This window comes from Triturus cristatus, chromosome 7, assembly GCF_964204655.1.
Source record: "Triturus cristatus chromosome 7, aTriCri1.1, whole genome shotgun sequence".
NCBI classification, from domain to species: Eukaryota; Metazoa; Chordata; class Amphibia; order Caudata; family Salamandridae; genus Triturus; species Triturus cristatus.
Genome location: NC_140590.1, coordinates 674,535,953 through 674,560,377, shown reverse-complemented (window position 1 = coordinate 674,560,377; position 24,425 = coordinate 674,535,953). Strand labels below are relative to the sequence as shown.

General features: G+C 44.2%; 1 protein-coding gene across 6 annotated transcripts in view; it reads right to left on the bottom strand.

The window, feature by feature from the left end:
* The window catches only part of LOC146810326 (inward rectifier potassium channel 16-like), a 415,418-nt gene that overhangs the window by 56,739 nt on the left and 334,254 nt on the right, over nt 1-24,425 (bottom strand). The window contains exon 1 of one of the 6 annotated variants that reach the window (XM_085617326.1): nt 22,710-23,171. The exons of the other annotated variants lie outside the window; for them this stretch is intronic. The gene's annotated coding sequence lies outside the window, so the exon portion shown is untranslated. Of the gene's footprint in view, nt 1-22,709; nt 23,172-24,425 lie in introns of those variants that run through there. 6 annotated transcript variants of the gene reach the window in all.

Sequence of the window (24,425 nt, the reverse complement as noted above, 5' to 3'; positions counted from 1 at the left end):
CGTACAGTAGGTTTGAGTAAACAAGTAAGTATTGTGCTGGACAGGAAGGGGAGACCCTATATAACCCCTCAATGTGTGTAGGGAAACCCTACAACCAATTCATACAACAAAGTCCTGTGCACACATACATAATACAATGCATAGATGTAGCATAAAACACAAATGATGCGTTCAGAGTGCTTCAGAAGAACTGGGAATTCTTTATTCTTTAAGAGAAAAGCAACCAGCCCATGTAAGTGGAACACGGGTGTGTGTTTTCCATTAGTATCTAAAAGGGAAACAAAACGGGAAGGACCGTGTCAGGGAAAGTAGCCAAAGTAATTGATCTCTGTGTAGGATCCTATTGTCTATGCCAAGGGCTGGGGAAAAAAATGCTCATGGAGTGTGGCATAAAAGTTCTTACCTCGGAAGAGTAGTCCTAGCGCGTCCTGGCGGCAACAATCCAATCGCGTGTGTGAGTGAAAGCTAAACCCGAAAGTGATTAAGTAGAAACTGTATATCCAACGACTAGAACGCGTTTTAGAGATGGAACGAAAACCGGAATAAGAAGAAAGCGGGAAGCTTAATGTCTAATGCGGTCCTCCGTTATAACATAAAGGGGTGGCGTGGGTGTTCACAAAAAAACGAATTGGGAGCAACAAGTCGTGTAAGGGTAAAGGTATTCAACCTAATGTTGACATGTAAATAGAAATTTTATGACAGGATAACAGGAATAAAAATAGAGGAAAGTAAGTAGAAGAAACAGGTGGAGACAAAGAGAAGGACAGACAGGCAATGTGCGTCAAAATATATAAAAAGGGAAGTGGTATAGAATGTGATTAAAATGATGAGGACAGAGTGCAAAAACATAATTCAAGTAAGCCTTTTCTTTGGCAGAGAAAAGTGACAGCATACTGATAAAAAAGAGTAAACGAAGTCAGCCTAATGCTATTAGTGGACAATTACTTAAGAAGAAAGAGCAAACAGATTTTTGTATAACATTGATATTTGAACACATACCATGGATGGTAAACATAGAGTGCATATACATGAGAGACAAGCATACAGTGTTTGTGAATTAAAACTCGAATATCCAAGACTGGGTAAATGGAAACGCAAAGCATAATATCATACATAAAAGACATGTGATAAAGAGTATGATGAATAAAATGTGAACTGTCATTATGTAAAATTGAAAATTGCACATATTGTAAATGATAAAGTAAGAAAAATATGTGACTATCCGTAGAATGAAAACAAAGATAAGAGTTAATGTCACATGTAAAGTCATATATCATTGAAGACAAGAGGACAGGTATCTGTATCAGGAAAATATCTAACATATCTTTATCCTAGAAAATATTGCATTTCTGAATCAAAATTAAGTCCATGTTCCACTGTCTGGAGACGCATGATCTAAGTGACTTCAGTCCTTCTTAGTCGTAGTTCCCTATTACCACCACGTGGACTAGGATCAATAGTGTCTATTCCAAAAAATTGGAAGCCTTTGCGTGAACTCTGTGTAGGGCATGTGGCTGCATGAATGGCTACCGGATATCTTCCACTTACTTGGGCTGGTTGCTTTTCTCTTAAAGAATAAAGAACCCCCACCTCAGAGCATTCCACTGGCTGCCCATCCAAAGAAGGTGCCAGTTCCAACAGCTAACTCACGCCTACAAGGCCCAATACAACAAAGAACCAGCCTACCTCAACCACAGACTGAACTTCCACCAACTTAGCAGAGAGCTACGCACCACCTCCCTCTCCCTCGTCAACACTCCCCACTTCAACAAAAGCAGAAGTGGTGCCGCATCTTCTCCTACCTGCCTGCCAAGACCTGGAATGGCCTCCCACTCCACCTCTGGACTGCACCAACCCTACAGAAGTTCAGAGATGGCCTAAAGACCTGGATGTTCGACAACACCCAGCAACAGCCCCCCCCCCAGCACCTGGATACCCTCACGGGTGATAAGTAACCCTGGGCGGTTAACTCCGCTCCACTCACGGAGTTTACGGAGTTTTCCACACTCTGCGTTACGCGGAGTTCTGAAAAACTCCGCCCTGATAAGCAGAGCGGAGTTTTTTACCTTGCTCGCATTCGTCAAAGTCAAGTTGGCGACTGCAAGCGAGGAAAATCAACCTCCCAGCAAGATTTTTCCTTGTTTGCAATTGCCAACATCAAGTTGGCGAGCGTGTGCGTGGAAATCAACCTCCCAGTGAGATTTTCAATGCGGGGGGGTCAGGTTTCTCATTGCGAGTGGTCGCGTATGCCTGCAACCGCTCACGTTGAGAAACAGCCCGTTTGCGTTGAGAAAACTGCAGCTCGAATAAAATTCTACTTGAGTGTCAGAAAAGGAAAGCAGGGACTGCTTGTGCAGTGCATGGTGCTGTTTACGGTGAATGCACAGTGTGGGCATGCATCCAACACTGTGCAATCACCACAAGCAGCATTTTTCTATCATACTCCGCCACTTGCAGAGCTCCGTGTAGTGCGACTGAGGTTTTTTTGCACTTCGTGGAGTTCCGCATAGTGCAACTCCACGAACTCTGCCCAGGATTAGTGATAAGTAGAGGTCTACAAATCGTTGATTGACTTATTGAAACTGAACCCCCCCCCCAAAAAAACTGGATTTCTCTTGGTGTCTCCCACCCACTGTGACACTCATGTACACTTCTGACCCAATGAAGATAATTTACTTCTTGTTACATTTAAGAAGTATTAACTTTAATTGGGAGAAGAGAGAAATTCATGTCATGTTTGGACTCATCATCATTCCTCATCATCCATTCTTTATTCACAGTACCAAAGTATGCATGGAAGCTGCAAATATACAGTAAATAATCAATAACTCATCCAATACAATATAAAAAAACATACATACCATTAAAAAACTATGAGTTAAGAAATGCGTACTCTTCCTACAGTGAACAGATAACTTTAAAAAAGAGCCAACTCTGAAGCAAACATGCTAATTTTCGAACAATTATAAATACCAAAGATCCACCCTACAGTGAACCAAGCTATGTTTATTGATTAAAGGTTTTAAAACCCATTGAGTACAAACTACCTAAAATTTACCAAAGACGAAGAAGTGTAGCTGCGATTGCTCAGAAGAACCATTACAAGTGCAAGCACCCAGGGCAGAGTTTTTGCTAAAGCCCAAAGGGAAGCTGTTTAGCAAATGGTGAACCACCCCTGCCGAGAAACAAAATAAATGGGACCTTGTCCACCTCCCCATCACCCCAAAAAAATAGGGCTCCAAACCATCTGCTTCTTTTAAACTAAGGTAAAACGACATCGTAGTTTTGCAACATTCACTATGTTCCCTTTTGTTCCACCTAATCCCCATAAAAATAACTTTTACAATTTTTTTGTCTATTTATAGACAGATGAAGGCAAATGAAACAGCTCCAAGCATCCAAAGAATTTTACAATAGACGCAATTATTGATAATGGTCCTAGTTAAGTTTTTTCAGGGTTAGTCAAAATCAAAAGCAATAAAGCAATTGGGACCAAATTATTAAGGTCCTCCAAATGGATGAGGCCTAGATCGTCATGGCAGATATAATGTGAGCTAGTAGGCAGTAGTTGCCACAATTGCCTACAAAGACGATTTTCCTCCACCTAAATGGGGTGACTATTTCAATAGCCCCACACTCCTGCACCATAACTGACAAAAAGAGTGCACTGGGTCTTATACGTGGTTAAAAAGGGAGTCAGGGACTTATGATCAGTGGGATAGGGCAAGTTCAAAAGTGCACCCATCTCCCTGAACATTTTTAAGTTGCTAACTGAAATAGGGAACCACGTGAACCTGAGGAGTCAAACGTGACTCCTAGGTAAGGAAAGTTATCCATCGTGATTAATTTCCCACTGCATTCTACTTGAATCCCCAAACATCTTTTAGGACCAGTGGCCATAATCTGGAATTTATTGAAATTAGTTGATAAATTCAAGTTGGCCATAAACTCTACAAAGAAATCAACTAGCTTATGCCATGCATTAGGTGTTGATTCCATTCAAACTGCATTGTCCACATGAAAATAGTGCTGGAGTAGCCTCTTTTCCTATTTGAGGGACCTCCATGCCAGTAGTAGTTAGAACTGGACTCAAATTGATGATATAAAGAAAAAAAGGAAGCTGAGCTATCACACAGCCGTGCCGTGCCACAAGAGCAAGAGCAAATGATTCAGTAAGCTTTTCTTCAGGGTACACCGAACCACAGACACCAGATTCTCATGTTAGGTGTACAAAAAATGAGCTAATGCAATATCCAGACCAGAATCCAATAATAACCTTTATATCTGCTGGTGGTTGTCACAGTCCAAAGTGGTGAAGAGGGACCATGAATCCCAGGTACAGTGCTTGAATGACATATACTATGATTATGGCCCCTATCACACATCCTAATAAAATTCTTCTTCCAATGATCTTTACCAAAGTATCAATCAGGGAGATGGGATGGTAGCACTTGAGCTCAGACCTATTACCCTGCTTAGAGATCAGCACAATCGTAGAGGAAGACCAGGAATCTGGAATTATTGTGGGAAAGGTTATTGAAATTGTTGATAAGAAGCGGGCCCAAAGCTCTAAATTAGGTTTCACTAGGTCAATATGCACCCCAGCCCGTCCCAGTGCTTTGGTTTGAGGGCTTTCACAACCTCTTCAATGGAGAAAGTCAATTGTATGTGCTCCCCAGGAAACAGCTCAGGTAAGATTAAGACCTAAGGTCATCTTCATTTTTATTATATATTGCTGAAAAGTGCTTGACCCACTCATCATGATTTACATTGCTACATATCATATTGGTCTGGCTTCCCCTAGACCTACACTAATTAAACATAGTCCAGAAGATCTTTTGGTTATTCTATTTAGAACCTATGAAGCCAGTTGAGACCCGGGTCAGTAGCTACCCACAGTGGTGTACAAGAGGAGGTGCAAGAGAAGTGGGCCAAGGGGCAAAGGGATCTATGTGGATATGCATGCAAGATTAATCACCACACCGGGCCGCTAGGCCTGTTATGATTGGGTCATAGTATTTGATCTTACAAGCCAGCTTTAATATAAAAATGTAGAAACCGCACACAATTCAGTAGTATCTGCATGCAGCAATCTGAGTGCCCTGTCACACTGTCTGGATCCCAGTGGCCTACAAACTGGTATTATTCATTGTTTCCTCTGTTGCTCATAACTCAGGCAAATGAAGAAAAAGTGTGGCGGAGATTTATCAGATTTAAGCCAAACTGGGCATGCAATGCTTTGATCAGTAGTGTCCTTCCATTTTTTGGTGAAACTGTTGACGAGATGGATGCCATAGAGAAACGTGATGTATAACTGCTTGGCTAAAGGGACTGTGACATAGTCAAGAAAGACCTCAAACCTGCTACAGTTTTTAATGTCCATAAAATCTGAGGTAATAGAGCCTAAATTAGGTCTTCTGACTTCTGAAGCGCAAGTGTGCTCTCAATAGGCTTTCTTCAGTTGTGCTCTGTTTATGGAGATTGATTGGGGCTCTTTGCCCCAATACTCATCAAGATCCAAAGATGTAAGACAGGCCTTTAGGCTCACTATCCACTTCATTTCCCTGCCTATGTTCAAATCTACAATTTCCATAAAGGCACATAGGTAGCTTTCCAGGGCTGGGGTGTTCCTCAATCTTCATTGATATCAGATGGAACGTAACTTGGTCTTGTTCTTGATTGAGTTCATGCACATGTCCCACATTAACGGCAGTGTGGGGGTAATTTGATAGGGATCTTAAGAATTCGTTTTCAGTAGTTTTTAATTGTGCAATGCCAGTATGGCACTACAGCTCAGCTCCATATGGAGCGCTTGCTACTGCCTATGTCTGACAGATATTGAGGGCCAAGGATATCTGTCTCAAACAGCTTGGACACACCAAATGCAGGACATAGGTTTAGGCCACTCTTCCTAATTTGGGGGAACCAGGACAGGGCATTAGAAGGTTAATCTAATGCCCAGATAATTTAAATTGTCCACCTTCTCCAGGCATTGACCATTGATTTTGATAGATCCTCTGAATTTTTTGGGTGGGTTTTTACACATGAACTTCGGTTTTCCCAGATTCTTTTCCGTACTCTAGTCTAAACAAAAAGCAGCAAAATTAGACTTCGGGGTCTGAAGACCTATCATAGTCTTTTAGACTAACAGAGTGCCCCCTGCAAAAACGAGCCTCACTCCTGCACAGTACCATCTGTGCCACAACGTTGTTTAGGTACAGGGAAAGAGGGTAGGGGCGAGCAGGCAGCCCCGTTGCACCCCCTTGCAACTCTCATGCGTTCAGTGAGCGAACCTTGCTAGTCCCACTTGTGCATATGTGTCAGAATGTAGGCAGATTAGAATGTCAAATAATGGCATGGGGATCCCCATCTGCCTAAACATCTCCCAGAGCTTGCAGTGGGGAACTAAGTCAAAAGTGGTTTTCAAATCCACAAAAATTAAGTATAAGTGGGATTTTTGGTTGGCCACAGTTTTCCAGACTATGGAAAAAAGTCTGAACGCCAGGTCTATGGTACTGAGTTGACGCCTTTTCTGAAACTGACTTGCAGGTCCGACAAAATGGCTGCATCTTCAATCCAGGATTCAAGGGTGCTCAGAATCTTACTACAGAATACCTTTTTAACACATTTATAAGACTGATTGGTCTATAGTTCAGTGGTGAATCTTTGGGGCCCTTTTTGCGGATAGGTGCATTTTCTGATGCTTTCCAGGAGGCGGGGATCTGAACACCTTCTACTATTACATTTTTAAGTTTGTTAAAATATAGGGTCAAGCTCGCTGTGTCGACTTTAAAGAGATCCCCGGAATCCCATCCGGTCCTGCCGCGTTGCCTGGCATGATACTGTTAATGGCACTCCTAGCGGCTGCAAGGTCTATAAATAATTCAAATATAGTGGTGGAGCATCTCTACTCAGTCATGAGGATCAGAGGGACCCTCTCCTGCTGTGTCGTACATATAGGTCAGAAAAGTGTTTCCACCATAGCATGGGCTGCAAAACTTTTTTTCTCATCCTTTGCCTTTGGGGCGTCAGATATTTGATCCCAAAGTTTGGAGTCCTGTGCCACATGAGCCTGCACTGGGGATTTTTTTATATTGTACCCTCTTTAGCTTCATAGGATCACCACTGGCAGTTGTAAGCACATGAAGCAGTTTGGTTTTTACTACCCTGCACTTTTTGTTGAACCATGAGGAGCTATCTTTGGCAAAGGAATGGGCCTTCCTGGAATCTTGGAGAAAGCAGTCACTCACTTCATGGAAAAGAGCACTATGGACATTAGGGATGGCAACTGTTCTGGTCTTGACTGTCTATGTCCTTTAGGGCAATGTTTAGAACCCTTTTCATAGAGGTTACGGTCTTGGGTTTACTAGACACTCTAGCACAATTTTGAGTGCATCTATTGTTGACTGACCATAAATCCCTCCTTAATGACTTTGGAGCAGCCTCTAAGCGTACAATAAAATCACTCTTTGAACAGTTATGGTTACTGTCTGGTCTTTCAATCACTCTCAAATCTTTGTTTGTAATATTAGATATATGGGTAAGGTCACAATCCAGCCTCGTGCATGCTTCCAGCTTAAAGGATAACACAGTAGATTTCTCACACAGATAGTGCTGCTAAAGTTTACAATGATGATGCAGTCTAACAAAATATCTTTTCTAGGATTTCCAATTCAACCCTCTCTTCTTACCATAACAATTTTGTTGCTGCCAACTTGCGAAAAGCCCCTATGGTTAGTGAACTAATGTAGAAATGTGTTAACAAGTTCATCCAGAGCCTTGTGGATGCCTTTATGAAGAGTAGGGACACCTGTCAAGACTAGTACAAATGAACCAGTGGCTGGAGGGAGATTGATAACATGCTTATTTGGCACGCTTTCCATGTAATTATGAGTTTATCTCCTGGAGGCTTCCTTTTTTAACCTACTGTGGTCAATGGAAAAGCCGCCTTGTGTATTTTTTGTGCCGCACTTGCTAGTAGCGGCGTGACACCTTGCTCTTGTCTTAATTGTTTTCTGATTGATTTTGTCCACAAAATGAGTTATCCCCACCACTGAAAACTCTTCATATTATTGTTCAATGCTATGTGCCAGCAGCACCCATCCAAGAATGCAGATGAGCAACCAGTAAGTTTGACTGAGGAGGCTGGCTAATTAAGTGGCTCATTGGTAGTGGTGGCTCTTGCACAGGTGCAGGCAGAAGCACATCATCTGAGATTGATGCATGGTCACCAGGCGTGATTTGATTAAAGTAAGATGCTCCAAGATGGGTTGTATTTCTATCTGAATGCTACCTGTCAGACTTTTGCAAATAGTCCACAATAATCTTGCTGTAAGCCATCCCTTCCTCCCTCAATGAACATATTGGGGGGGTTCCAACCAAACTCCATTGTAGTTGGCTGGGGGAGGCACCAACCACCCCTTCTGCTGCTCTTTGACACATGGATAACTTGAGATTGCGGGGGTAGAGATTTCCCCATGTGCCCTTTGCTCAACTACAGTGTGCACCGTGATACTAGCTAGACCTTGCTGTAGCCCTGTTTCCTCCACCATAGAAACAGCCCCAATATTTGCCTCACCGAATCTCTGACATGTCATATTTCTTTTTCCCAAACTATTGGCAAGAAAGTGACCACAAGTAAAGAAGCACTTACTTTCGTCAGAATCAGGTGCCTGATCTTAGATGTCAGAGAGTGCGCCCAGCCTCCTATGGGCTCGAACGGGTTCAGACGGGCCCACTCTTGCATTGTCTTTGCGCGAGCAGTGCTCTAGATTGTCCCGTGGTAAGAAAAAACACACTGATTGAACTGCTTATTCTGCACCTTCTTAAAGTATAGACTTGTGGAACTTGGTGTCCTTGACCATACCAGCAGGTGAAACATCCCACACCGTCAGAAGAAAACAAAGGTTATAAGCTCTATGTCTAATTGCACACCTCCTCCTGCCCTCTTGAAGCCCACCCTGGAGTCCCTGGACCTTGGAGTCCCTGACCACATCATCAGGCAAGGTGTCCTGATTCAAACTAATTGTAATTTAAAATCGTATTTAATGGTGAAGTCCGAATTTAAGACAATTCTGAAAATGTAACTTTTAGAAACTTGGCATTTTTCCCCGAAAAAGTTTCTGAAGCCTTATAGAAGTTTCCAGCTGCCTAGACCTGTTAAATGTTCCACCGTTATGAATTCATATTGGGTCCTGACAGTGGGGCCTGGGTGTAGCTGGGCAAGGGCCATTTTGCCAGAATGAATTGGGGCAGAGCTGTGCCCTGAACCCCTCACACTTCAAAGTGCTTGCCTCCAGCATACACAAAGGATACTGACCCCAGCCTATTCTCACACTAGACAGTTAGGATCCTCGATAGAGAATGGGAAGAACTTTCCAGAAACTGATATGAGGGTAGGACAGTGTGTTTCCCCAGACACAAAAAGGCTGACACTGAGTATAAATATTAAACCTCCTGAGCCACTGTTCAGTACACTTCTGGAAAAGGAGACATTACAGAGGAAGGACTGCCTTGTTCCTCAGAAGACTGCCCTCCTGCTTGAGGCTTGTCTGGTTTCTCAGCGGGCCTCCCTCCTGTTTGAGGCCTACCTTATTTTTCAGAGATTTGACCTGCCACTTGATACTTGCCTTGCTCCCCAGAGGACTGCCATGCTGCTTGAGGCCTGTCCTGCTCTCTGTGAAAGAAGACTACACCTGCTCTCTTCACTCCAGGCTCGCTGAGTGACTCCAAGGGTCAGTTGGCTGACCTTCTGTTCTAAACTACAGGGACACAACACCCTACCCTGCAGCTGCCCAGTTGACCTGCTGCAACTCTACCTACCTGGACCTGTAATTGGACCTGCCTGAAGCCCATTGGAGTCTGCTAGAGTGAGTCCCTGATGCCCAAGAGGTTCCTCCCCAGGTCCTGTACCCTTGGCTGGCATTAGAGTGCACTGGATTTTTCGCGCCAGACTTTGAGAAGGTAAGTTTTCCAGCGGAACTAACCTTGTCTTTATATCCGATCTCCATTGTAGTCAGCCAAAAATTTGACCTTTCCACCGGCCTATTATGACCAGATGACCCCGAGTAGCGATTTGTGCTTTTAGGCGCTATACCTCCCTACCTAAAATTTTAGAATTTCATATACTGATTGAATCTTTGTTTTTTTGGTCTCATTTTATTTATTAAAGTAGATCCTAGTATTCTAAATTGGTTGGGATTTTTCTTGTGTTAAGATGTTAAGAATAGGATAATTTGGTGGCTTTTGTGGTTCACCCGGACAAGGATTGTGGTTGTGGTTTACACCCTCACCCGCCAATACCTCAATTTCTTACATATCCTGAATGCTACAGCAAGATGTATCTCTGTCACTAAAAACTGGATCACAATACTCGAATCCCGTTCATTTTAAATTGGCTTCTCATAGATGCTAGAAATTAGTGAAATAATTAACCATCCTATCCACAGTTTGACAGAAAAACTAATTTGCACAAAAAGTGGTGCTCTCAGCTGGCACCATTTCTTTAAAAAAAGAACTCTGAAGCCACACTTCCTAGTGATTGAACTACAAATATGTAACTCTAACCCTCCAGCTGTAAGTGCACAGCCTTCGTCTCTCAACTTCAAGTAAGATCCTAAAGCAGTGGCAAATCCTGGGTGTTAGAAATGGGGGTCTCTAGTTGGCAATGGTTTGCACCTTTGTCCAAATAGGGACCCTTTTTCCTAGTCAGGGTAAGGGGGATACACTTCTAAAATAACCCCTGCTCACCCCCTTGGTAGCTTGGCACATGCAGACAGGCTTATCTGAGGCAGTGTGTAACTCATGTGTGCACACATACAGTAATACAGTGGAAACACTACAAATGAACACCACACCAGTTTAGAAAAATAAGTAATTTTAATCTAAACCAAACAAGACCGAAATGACAAAAATCTACAATACAGTAATAAAAATATGACTTTCAAAAGGTAGAAACAGTTCTGTTCAAAACAAATTGCAGATGCAACACTTTCCCCATAAAGTACCTTGGATGCGTCAAAACCACAAGCAGAAAGGGTTGCAGGGAAGGTGATGCGTCAGTTCCTTGCACACATGGAAAGTGATGCATCTGTTCCTTGCTCCAGGGAAGGTGCTGCATTGGTTTCTTACTGCTGCACAGGCGAGGTGATGTGTCAGTTCTTTACCGGAGAGGAGGTGATGCGTTGGTTTCTTACTGCATGGGGAGGTGATGCATCGGTTTCTTAGTGAGTCCCCCAGCGATGCGACAGACCTTGCACCTCAATGTGATACTTGACGATCCGGACGATGCGATGTGTGAAGATCTGGGATGTGCTGCGACAATTCCATCTGTGGCCCCTTGTTGCATCGGTTCTTACACAGCAGGACCTGCATTAGAGCCGGTGCCATGATCTCGGACGTCGGAGATTGGTGCACAGGGCTCGTCACACGGCAGACACTTCAGTCGCGGGCAGGCACGGCATCGATTCTTCGGCTTGAGCAATGCGTCGGAAATTCTTCTCACACCGCTGTGATGCATCAGAACCAGGTGATGTGTCCACTTTGACATTTATCTAGTCTTTTGCAGTACCCAGCCCCAGAAACAACCTCCAGAGGCCCAGAACCCTGGCAGGTACCTCTTGGCAGGTCAGAATACCCAGCAAAGGAGTTCAGAGGGGACTGGGGGTGAAGTCTTTGTGTTCCTGAGACTTTGAAACAGGAGGCAAGCTGTACTTCAAGCCCTAGGAGTTCTTCCTCGAACAGGGGACACAGCACACAGCAAAGTCCTTGTCCTTTCCTTGGCAGAAACAGCCACTGCAGGCCAACCCCAGACAGCACACAGTGAAGAGGCAGTACTTCTCCTCAGTTTCTCCAGTTCTTTTCCTTTGCAAAAATTCCTCTTGAATCTCAGAAGTAATCTTTGAAGTCTTTTCTATCCCAGGGACTTCCAACAGGAGGCAAGTTCTACTTCAAGCCCTTGGAGAAAACTCTGACAGCAGGATGATGAAAGCACAGTCCAGTTCTTTCCCTGCCCAAGACAGAAGCAACCACTACAGGCAACCCTAACAGCACACAGTACAGGGGCAGTACTCCTCCTCCAGCTTTCCTTGTTCGTCTTCCTAGCTGTAATCTTAAGTTCAGGGGGCTGGTATGTTTTATAGCACAAATTACTTTGTTCTCTGGTGGCAGAAAAGCTGTTTGCCCAGCTAAAACCACTTCTGTCCTCTCTGGTGCAGCTGCCTGGCAGGAGGTGTCCCAGGCAAACCAGGCCCATTCACGTGAAAAGATATCTCCTCCCCCTACTCTAAATGCAGCCCGGGTCCATTAAGCCCAGCCCCGACTCATCCAGGAAAGGCAGGACACACATCAACCCTGGTGGCCATCTGAGAGAATGCACAGCCCCAGCCCCTGTCATTCAAAAGCCAGACAGGCAATCCACAAACCAGCAGAGGCACACAAGATGGCTAAGCAAGAAAATACTAGGGGTGGGTGGAATTTGCATAGTCGCACTACGCAAAGTTCTGCGAAACGGTAAAAAATCTCAGCGAACACGCAGAAATTGTGCGAACCTTGCTCGCGATGCTTTTTTCCTGTTCGCGATCGCTGTTTGCATGCTCGGGGGGATATGTCTCGCAAACACGCATTTTGAAAACGCAAACAAGCAAAAAAATTCCGCGAAGTTGCGCAGCGCAGGAATTTGGGCAATTCCGCGTTCTCCGCGGAATGCGAAATTACCCAAATTCTGCAAATTCCGCAAGCGGAACGGAATTTACCGCCCAAGCCTCGAAAATACCCACTCTCTAAAAGTGGTATTTTGAAACACACCATATAAAAATCATCTTCACTCAAAGGTGCATTTCTATGTTCTGAGTTCAGGCATATTTATAAGATGTTATAAATAAACTCCCATTCTATCCTATGGGACAGATAGCCTTTCAATAGTGAAACACAAAATTGGCAGTATTTCACTATCAGCACATGCTACACACATCAGGGCATGTCCTACCTTTCACAACAATGCACCCTACCAACTGGGGAGACTCACATGTAAAAAAAGGGAAGTCTAGGGCCTGGCAAGTGGGTGCACTCGCCAGGTTGACATGGCAGTACTGAACTGCACACAGACACTGCAATGGCAGATCTGAGAACCTTTTGCAAGGCTGCTTGGGTGGGAGGCATAATCAGTGCTGCAATCTCGCAAGCAGTATTTGATTTACAGGCCCTGTGCGCACACAGTGCACTATACCAGGGACTTACCAGTAAATCAAATTCGCCAATCATGCAAACACCAATCCATAATACAATTTACATGGAGAGCATATGCACTTTAGCACTGATCAGCAGTGGTAAAGTGCCCAGAGTCATACAACCAACTAAAACTGGTCAGAAACATAGTCACAAAGCAAAAGGTCTGGGGATTTTATGTTATGTTATTTTATTTTATAGCACGCACAGATACTCAGGAGTGTCCCGGCGCAGAGCCAAACAAGGGGTGGCGGATGAAACCTAGGCAAAGAGATGAGTTTTCAGGAGCTTTCTAAAAGCCAGTGGATCCTTAATGTTCCGAAGGGCAAAGGGAAGTGCAGCTTTCCGGGTGAGAGAGCTGCCACCTAACCTCTGGCATTTGAAGAGGGGGATAAACCCGCTGGACCAGCCAGGTCTAACACTGGGTATTCCATTCTGAGATCTCCTAATTGAAACCTACAGCTGGAATTCTTTTGTTGATTGGGGTTTCAAATCTTTGTGTACCATTCTCCTTGAGTTTGTATATCAGGTTTTAAGAAACTAACCACTTAACAAACTGGCCATTCTCCCAGTTTATTCTTGGTGTTGCCTTTTAACAGAATTGTGTTTTTTCTACACAAGACAGCAAATAAATAACGAAATAGATCATGGGAAATATAATTCACTATATATTTATTGACCATATGGACGAAACCGATTGATAAACCCATGGAGCGTAATGCAAAAAAGACAGGCATGCACCAGAATGAGATTGAATAGACACCAATGGTTTATTTTAGCAGTTCACACAAAGGTCAAAACCAGTTGGAAAGACAGGATCAGGCTTCTGACTGCTATCATAAAAATAGCCCAAACACACAGCAAAAAGATATTAGAAATTTGTGAAGTATGGAATATGTGTTACTGGTGACAGTTACAAGCTTTTAATGATTGGATGAATGAGATACACATTTTCGAGTGAAAGATGTGAAAAATGTGGATATAGTGTTTTGATGTGTTTTTGTGTGAAGAGGAAATTAAATGATTACTAAAGTAATGACGTATGTTGATTAAAAAGCATATCCTCATGTGGTCATGCAGTATAAGCAAAGGGTGAGTCAAGATACAAAAAGGTAAACAGTTGTGAGAAATATTTGATAAAATAGATAATAGAAGGACGTAGAGCAGATACTATTTTGATAGAATCCAGAGAAAGGATATGTATTTATTCGTGGCGACGAAATGGGGATGCAGAATGAGCTGACAGACTAGAGAGCCGAGCCGAGCCATCGAGCGAGAAAGTGAGAGAATGAGCCGGGCCTAGCGGGATGAATGGGTCGAGAGGCAGCAGTGAGCTGCGAGCAAGGAGCCCCCTGGGAGCACGGTACACTATGGGACACAGAGGCATCGCACCTCCGGGACCCTGAGGATTTGTGGACTTTGCGGACTGCGGGCTGCGGCAGCAACTGCGGTAGGAGGCAGAGGGTAAGCAGGAGAACTGGACCAAGGCCGCTGGTAGCGCTGGTAGCACGGTCGGTCCACGGCTTCCAGTGCACCAGTTTCTCCTCCCCGGCTGTCTGTTTCTCCTCACTGTCCTCTGCACCTCTGCTCCTCTGCTTTTCCGCTCCAGGGGGGCCGGTGCGGTTCTCAGCGGTCCTGAAGGGCTGAGAACTGCAGGCTGCATTGGGGCGCATGTTCGTGGCACGAGGCTCGAGGCATCTCTGGACCGAGCCCTCCCGCAGCTAGATGCAGTTCTACCCTCTTGCCCTCCCAAACCTTCCCTCCCAGCCTGTTTTCAGCTTATTTTCAGCCTGTTTCCAGCGCGTGTCCCTAAACTTAGAGACTGGGATATAAGAGCCTTGAGTTTGGAGCAGCCGGAGCGAAGCAGGGAGGAGGCAGACTTTGTTGTTTGTGCTGCAGGGTTGTGCAAGATTCATTCCAGGCTCTTGATGCTATTTGCTGCCAGGTGCTGCATTCTGGGTGAGAGCGAGTGAGAGCAAGCGTGAGGAGGTGGAAGACGTGCAGCTTCTTGCTGTTCTCCTGTTCCTCTGTCTCACACCTTTCGCCTCGTCACGTCTCCGTAAGACCGCTGCTGCTCCCGGTGGCTCCACACCCTAAGCGCCTTTGACGGTGAAGAGTCTTGCCACGGGACTCACAGAAGGATCCACAGAAGTTGTAGTAGCAGTAGGAGCCTTGTTGTGTATCCACACCGGTGGTAAGTAGCAGTGGCAAGCGGCAAGTGTGGTCAGTAACAGGTGCAGCCAACACAAGAACAGCCACCGCATCTACTGCTGCATGAATGTGACCTTGCGGAGGTGGCTCAATAAAAACTAGGGGGCAGCCGGTGTTCCACCAATGTGCCCCACTGTGTGCTCTATTGCTACATTGAACATTCCTATAGTTAAAGCTGGTGACTGAGCGCAGGAGCAACTCTTTGGTGTGAGAGTTCTTTCCCTGTTTGGCAGTGTGCGGGGAAACCTCAGGAAGGCATGAGGGGTGAGTGCATGACCCCATTAATGGGGACCGCTGAGTGTTGTGCCCAGGCAAGTCTGCGGAAGTGGCCCAACTAAGGGGCCGATTCCGATCCGGGTCGGAAAGCACTCCGACCGAGCCGGATCCGGGGTGTTTTCTGACCAAGCCGGAGTCCTGCAGTCCAACCCAACGAGTACGATGCGGCCGTATGCTGCCGGACTCGGTTTGGTCGGATTCCCATAGAAGTCAATGGGAGCCGGTCGTACGACGCATACATGGGCTCCCATTGACTGAATGGGTACGTCGCGGACAAGTGCGCCCCCTACAGTGGGTACACGTCAGTGCAATCTGTACCGTATATCCCTGTGTTGGGGAGACCCATGCGTCTCCCCCTGTGTCTGAGTCGTAGGGCTGCGGGTGACAGGGGGTCCGACGCAGACCCCCAAAGGCAACCACCCTGACGATTTGCGAGCCGTACACTCCGGCTCGCACAGGCTGTCCGACGCGTGCATCGTACTGGCTCGGTCGTGAATTAAAACAATTCTTTCAGTTGTTCTTTGGCTATGGCAATATCTTGCTGGCAAACAGTTTTCTGGCATTCCGAGCTGGCCTTATTTAGTTAATCCCTCGATTTTTTCACAACTGTCTGCAATGTCAGGATTACTTGTGCTTGTTGTTTGCTAACCATAGCCTTATAACCTAATCCCAAACAAAGATTACCGAAGTTGAGTTCTCATTAATTTAAAAACCTTTTTTATAAAAAGCTGCATTTCTTTTATTCAGTTTGAATCTTCAAGAAGATATTTATCAAAGTGAATGATCAGAGAATGAGTTTTTGATAATCTTTGACTCCCCTCTTGGCAACCATTTGTCCATTAGCAAAAACATCAATTCAAGAAGCCGTCTTAAACCTAGAAGAAAGACAAGTGTACTGTAAATGGGATAGATGACCTTGACGCCATGGGTCCTAGTGGGCCATTTCATGTTTCATTCTATTTATCAGCTTAGTTGTTTTAGGCTTTAATAGCTTGTTGGGTTTTTTAGAGGTAATAAGCCTAATATCTTGAATATAGTTAAACCCCCCTCCCAATATTATTGATCCCTCCGAAGAAATTAATATATTGTAAATTTATTGTAGAGCCTCAGTATCATCGAATATGGGACCATAATAATTTACATGATTTACCAATGTCTCCTCCAGCTTGACTTTTAACCATATCCATCGGCCTTGGGGATGTCGGCTAACTTGTTGTGCTTCTCAACCGTGTATATTACCAAATATTATAGCGACCCCATGAACAGCCTTATTCGGAGATGCAACATGAGCCTGAGTATATTTTTTTGGTAAGGATATTTTAGTGTTAACTAACAATGTGTTTCCTGGATAAACAGAATCTGAGGGGAAAAGGACGACAGCCAATTCAACACAGGGCCTGCTTTTCTATGATTCAGTAATCAATTCCAATTGCACAAGATTATTTTAATACTATACATTTCTCATACCATTGAACTCATTTCTTGACTTGTCTCTATATTTTTTCTTAACACCAAAGGACCAAAAAACTAAGTAGCTAGAATAAAGAACTAAAAGAAAAGAAAGAACCAATGAAGTATGTTTTTCACCTACTCCTTTTTCTCTGCATCCCCATCCCATTACGATCCCACTCCACCCTCCCCTCCCACGCATCCCACCTCTTGGGAAGCCTGCTACAAAGGATGCCATGGAATCGCATCCAATGCCCACCTGGACCAGCTCCTCTCGACCCCCAACACCATTGCTCGACAATTTCATACTCAACCATATCTTTAGCTTTTAATTGATTTTAAGAAAGCTTGCCCTTCTGACAAAATGGCAAGCAGCTTCAATTGACCTTTCCAAAGAACTTTTAGCATAGCAGATTACACTCCTGTAGCCTGGGCACCCATCATCCTGAACTTATACGCTAACTCTTGAAAGGCCTTCCTGCACCTTACTGAGGTCACTAATAAATCAGAGAAAACCTTCTGAGTCACATTTTGAAAGACAGTAAAAGATTTTGGCTTGATAGCTCTAGAGAGTACTTGCTCTTTGGTCCAAAATTCCGAAAAGTTGACAAAGATAGTTTGTGGATATTTGGCACCTGGAGACTGGTGGAAAGGTACTCTATGTGCCCGAATAATCTTCAAATCCTCTGGAGGTGAATGTAGAATATGTTTAATGAGCAGCATATTGATAAGTTATGGAACAGACTGTATTTTTGCCTGTGACTCTCTTCTTTCAGCATCTTGGAATGGCATTTTGGGCCTGTTTGCATGAAGGCCAACAGAAACTACAGAAAAAGTGGGTAGGATTGGAGCCGTGAACGTTTACCCTATTGGCGAAAGAGTGCCCTGGAGTCACACCCACCTATTAATTGGTGCCAGGCACAAACTAAGAACCACTATGCACCCACTTCAGAACACTTTCTGGACATGCAGACAAAGATTTTGACAACAACTGTTACTTGGCTGGCCTCCTGTGTGGCTTTAGGGATACAACAAGGAGCAAGAGGCATTTTCCTGAAGATACCCAACCGGCTAGTGGCAATAGGACCTGGACTGGAAGCTGCTGTTGACCTCTGCCTGATACCCTGAGACTCTGGAAGTGCCTTCCCCTGAAATCCTGGGGACCGTAGAAGTGTACTCCTGTGGCTGGTTAGGGCTTCAAAAACCAAGTCAGATGGCAACATATTTGACCAGGATGACCCTGGTTTGTGTATCCGATCCATGCTCCATTGCGGTCAGCCTGAAATTGTGCATAGGTCTTGGTCTACCATGACCTCACACTATCATTGGCGCATAGGCCTTTTGTTACTATTTCTAGTTAAAACTTTAAAAATTCATATCTCTGGGCCATCTAATTGGAATTTTATCATTCTGGTGTCATTTTGTTTAATACATTTTACTCGAGTGTTCTAATCTTGTTTGAATGTTTGGCATTTTGACTTTATTGCTGTTTCAGCACTTTATAAATACTTTACATGTTGCCTAGTGTTAAGTATGTCTGTTCTGTGCCACAGCTATCAGGGGGTTGAGAGTGGGTTACTTTAGTGAGTTGAAGGGTTCACCCTGACATGGGTTGTGATTATTCCTCAAAGTAGGCAGTAACCCACCAGTCACCTTCCTCTTTGCCTTCTTCCTTCCCTAACAACCTGGCCTCTACTCACAGCCATCTCCAAGAGAGGATACTTCTGGGAAGACTGGCTCCAAGGACAAACTAGAGGAATAAAATGAAAATGGAGAAACAAAGTTTCTGTCTTCTGTAGCTCTTTTTTACTAACTTTTCTAAGTGGAGACCAAAAAGTTTTGGTCTTCACATGGTAACCTGAGTAAGGGAGTTTTCTTGTTCACATCTCCTTTCCATGCTCTGAGCATCAATTGCCCCTGGCTGCCGCTGAAGTGACAATCCCGAAAGCAAAAACTTCAATTTAGAATATAGACTTTTTTGAGGATCCTTACAGTCCTGGTGAATACTTTTCTATATATCTTGATGTAGCTAAAAAATGTGAGATTCTAAAGGCATACATATTTTGTTAATAAATTCATCTAGATCTCTAAAAACTATATTAGCACAGAGGTTGCTTATTATTTCTTCAATTACCTCCTACAATGTCCTTTAGATTCTGTTTCAGGAGCATCATTAGATTCCTGAACTGTTTGCAGAGCTTCAGCTACTGATTCTATTTGTGTGTCCAAGAGAGGATTAATCCTCACAGGATTTTTTCAAAGCAGAAGATATATCCTCATCTAGAATAGATTTCAGCTTGGCTTCATTAGTTTTAGAAGATTTATGCCCACTCTGATGCAGGTGTCTCTTACTGTGTTTGTGATGGTCGGAGAATTGTGCTGTGCTTTCTTTTTGATGAGCACTTTTCAGCAAAAAGTGAGCAGTTTGAGTCCATATATTTATTCACAAAGTACACATTTGATAGATTTACCAGGGGGTAGCCAATATTCTGTGTTGAAACATGCTAGCCATTGCATAGAACTGAATAGAGAGTAGAATTTATGTCATTAAAGGACTCTCGTAGGTCAGACAGTCTGTCATGAATTCACAAGTATGTTTAAGATGCCTTCACTTTGCAGAAGGGCTTCTTTTCAACATTATTTTTTTTACATATTTTAAATACATATGTTTAATAGTAGTGATGTTTTAAAAAAAGAGATTTGCACAGCAGATTCCTATTCAACAGTCAATACATCTAGCCTTTCCTTTCACACTACTAGAACCATTGCAACAGTACAGGGAATAGAACAGGACTTCTGTTCCTCATGTGTGCTCTTATAACTCAGACGGTGTATGTTTTTAAAAAAAGAAGGGGAAGTACTACAATAGGGAGCTGCTTCTTACGAAACCTGTTGTGAGGGCTGGACCCCATCAAGAGGTAGGGACTAGGACAAGGCAGAAAGACTAAGGGACATCGCCATATTAGGTAAGGTAAGTAGTAGAATAAGTGATACTTAACACTAAAAATTGCTGGTTGAACGACGGTGGAGGCATAAGGTTTAAGCCATGAATCTGGATCATAAAAGCATATGGAGTCAACCTTTCTGGACTTCTGTTTTTTAAGAGAAGCATTAAGATTGATACAAAATGTTAGATAATCCTTTAGTGGGTTGAGCCTAGGTAGCACATGCGCTGTCTCTTTGCGACAAGCTGTATTCACTCTGTGAGCTTACAGCCCACCCACTGCCTTTGTATTCATCCCTTCGATTGTCAATCAAAAATGAGTGATTGCTAGTGTTTAATCCATCCTCTTTGTCTCTCCTTTTTGTATTTGGTTTACTCCCACAGAGCACAGCTCAATTACTGTTAACATTATGCTTCTATTTTCATGTGGTCATTTGGAGGACAATTTTTTTCTTTGATTCCTGCTCGTGTCACTGCCCATTTTGCTCCTTGGAAAGTATGATTCCTTCAGTGAGTTTCCAAAAATATTAATCTATGCACTCCCTAAACCAGTGCAACTAGTTTTAAAAAAAGGGTTTAAGTACAGCTGCGGATCAAATCATGCTCATCGTACACGCCCTATGCTCAGTACACAACCAGCACTTTTCAATGTGGCAAACCTCTGCTGAGTGAACATCTAAGGCAATAATTCTTCTCTACGTTGCTATCAGAGGAGAATCAGTCTATAATGAAACCACACCTTAGAAGGAAAAAGCTATTTTATCTCTGGTGTCGAAGAAAGCCAGAAAATTAACAAGATCACACGAGTGAAGGGATTCCAATCAACCGCCAATATCGACGTCACCATCAGGTGTGCCATCATCTGGCTGAAGATAATCAGTATTTGTTCTAACTATCCATGTTGATCCTTCTGTCGCCCAAAAAACTTTCTACCTGTGCAGACGGGAGCCTACAGAACCTACCTAATGTTTTTCCATTCGGAACCAACTTAGAAATCTATTTAGTGCGAGAGCAAGAAAACCACTGCCTTAAAAAATTGACAAGTGTGTGAGAGCATGGTGGATACTAATGAGCAGTGGTCATTTTATTGAACTGTAGGGTTGCAAAAATGAGCCGACGAAACTCAGCTTATCCTCTCCCTCACGAAGAACCCCAAAGACACTAGACTCAGCTTCTAAGAAGGAATGAAAGACGTCGCAGCCTGGATGAGCAACAGCTGCCTAAAGCACAACTCGGAGAAGACAGAGGTCCTCGTCCTTGGACCCTCCCCCACTGCGTGGGACAGCTGCCGGTAGCCCGCTGCCCTTAGAAACCCACCCCGATGGACCACGCCCAGAGCCTCGGCATCATTCTAGACTCCTCCCTCACCTTGACCCGCCAGATCTACGCCGCCGCCTCCACCTGCTTCAACTCCCTCCTCATCCTCCGCAAGACCCTAAAGTGGATCCCCTCAGAATACAGAAAGACCGTCAGCCACGCACTTATAACCAGTACACTGGGCTACGGTAACACCCTCTACGCCGGAATCAACAAAACCCTGCTACACAAGGTCCAAACCATCCACAACACCGCCGCCAGACTCGTCCTCGGAACCCCACGACACGAGCACATGACCCAGCACCAACGAGAACTCCACTGGCTCCCCATCGAGAAGAGAGTGACCTTCAAGCTACTCACCCACGCCTACAAATCCCTCCACAACATTGGACCCAAATACCTCAATGAGAGAGTTTCCTTCCACGTACTCAAAAGGAACCTCTGCTCTGCCGACCTCGCCCTGGCAGAGACCCCACGCATCCGCAGAACCAGAGCAGGCGGAAGAGCCTTCTCCTACGTCGCAGCAAAGACCTGGAACGAGTTCCCAGTCAGCATCAGACGCTCCCCCTCCCTGCACACCTTCAGGAAGTGCCTCAAGACCGGGCTCTTCGACGGATCCAGAGCTGCAAACACACCTCCCCCCTCCGCGCCATGAGACCCTCACGGGTGAGTAGCGTGCTTTATAAACCCCTGATTGATTGATTGATTAATTTAACTCAAAGTTTAACTATGAGCGGATGCTACTTCTCATATACAAAAGTACAGTAGCCCTTTCCTACAGAAGGTTTTCAAGTGAGATTAGTAATTTACTCCACATTCTCCATCTGCATTCATGTCAATGTTTCTCCAGGGAACAAATTTTCCATTTCCGTCAGCAAGAAAAAAGCAAAGAGAATGGCCGCTTCTTCTATTGTTTGATTTAAATTAAAGTGTGTAGCTGAATGAACACAACGGCAGTACAAATACACAGCCTTTCCGTGAACTTGTGGGTCAACAGTCTCTCTCGACCGATGTTAGGACAAAGCAAATCCGTGGTCAGAACAGTGATTTGAAAAGTTTGTGTTTGCTTAAGAAAGATCCCGATACTCCTGCAGTGCATCTAAATGTTCAGTCAGTTCGAACCTTCCATTGGCAGTCACATGTTCTTACAAGTGCCTAACCTGCATTAATCACCTGAGATGCAAGTGCCCCTGGCCTCTCTCTTTTCCCCGTACTGCAAGTTAAAGATATATATTCTGTGCCAAAATCAATAGTTTCACACAACAGAGAAGAGAAAATATGTGCTTACCTGTTGGAGCGTGGGAAAAAATGCAAGGCAGGTCTGTGTAGATGAAATAGAAAAGGCCCTGAATGAAAGAGTCCACTGACGCAGAGACTGGCCTGTCTCTGATTACAGGAGATGGATTGAAGCTCTTCACCCCGCCCAACTGCACAGGACTCATTGGAGTGAAGGAGGAAGTCTGGCTGAATCGTAAATAACGCATCACGAGACTGTGGCATATAATGCCACGAGCAGTCTGAAGTCAGCACTGGCAGTAAAAGTAGAATTACAGGAACTGCATCATGCTCTGATATGTAGGCCATTCACACCGATCACAGCTTTAACTGCTATTCAGCAGCCAGAGCATGCAAGGAAAGATTGTGCAACCCCTGGCCTTGTTCGTGGCCACGCTGAAGGTGCTGTGCCCACCGCAAGGGATGAACTTCACGCGATTAGCGGGTGCAAGCCAAATTGCTTTGTTTTGCGTGTGGTAAAATGAGCACACAGCTTATAGGTGTGTGAATACAGAGTATACAAACAAGATGAGTCAGACATTTTGATGGCACGCTGGAGGGAAATCAACAAAGTTCCAGGCAAGGGTGTTTCCGAGTTCCAGTTATGACAACAATTGGGTTCAATTTGAAAGATTAGAAGGTGGATCTCGGCCTTTGCCCGTTGACAGATAATGAAATGTTGAAGTAAATAATCTCCTTCCTTCTCAGAGGCACAGTACTTGTTGCAATGCCAACTACCATGACCAGGAAGAGTAGATTATGTAAGGTGAATTGATGGAACCTTTAGGGTTACAAAAGCATTGTTGTTCATGGGGAACCTCTTTAGCATCCTCTGTGAGGAGGCGTACACTGCATTCTAGCCCTACCCGCTCATCAGTCCTAGCAGCAGGGGAGTATGATGCGAGCTTTATCCACATTTCTTCAACCTATCATTATAGGTGCTAAATGTTCCTGTTAAAATACTATCTTAACATTGAAGTTACCGAGTGATCTTTGTGTCCTGAACTTCATCTGTGCAACGTTTTCAAGGAGATAGTGGACGTGAAAAAACAATGTTGAGCACAATATGTAGGAAAAGGATGTGAAAATGCACCATTACAAAATATATTTCAAAAAATGGACTAAAGCGAAGGACAGTGGAACAGTACAGCTTTACCTAATTTGATGACAGTAAAATGACTTTAATCCAGTCTTAATTTTGTCTGCAAGGCTACCCAGGGTTTAATAATACACCGCTCTCCAATATCAGAGGCCATGGAAACTATAGCCATTGAACTGGATGGCCTAGACAGTTACATCTTTTTATTTCAAGCTGAAGGGATCTTCAGGCCGGAAACTGCCTTGTCGCTCTAGTGTTTCAATTCCCCCTGTTTCCATTCACTCCCTATTACCAACCAATGAGACCTGTCAACATGCGGCATTACCTGAACTGCTTTGCAAGCTTATAAAAGAAGATGTGTAAAAATAAATGTCGTTTTAAGTCTGCCTGCCGTGTATGTGCACAAGTGCCGACAGATATTCCAGAGCACTATGCACTGTGTGCCCAGTCCTTTCAAGACAGTGTTTCCCGGTGTGTTAGTCTAATTAGTTCAATGGAAGCAAAGCTAGACTACAAGAGCAAGAATGCATTAGGTGACCACACCTGCTCCGCACGGAGGTGGCCACCATAGCAGATATTCTCCCTTGTACAGGTATGCACCCACTTTACTGCTCTGGGTTCTATCAGACC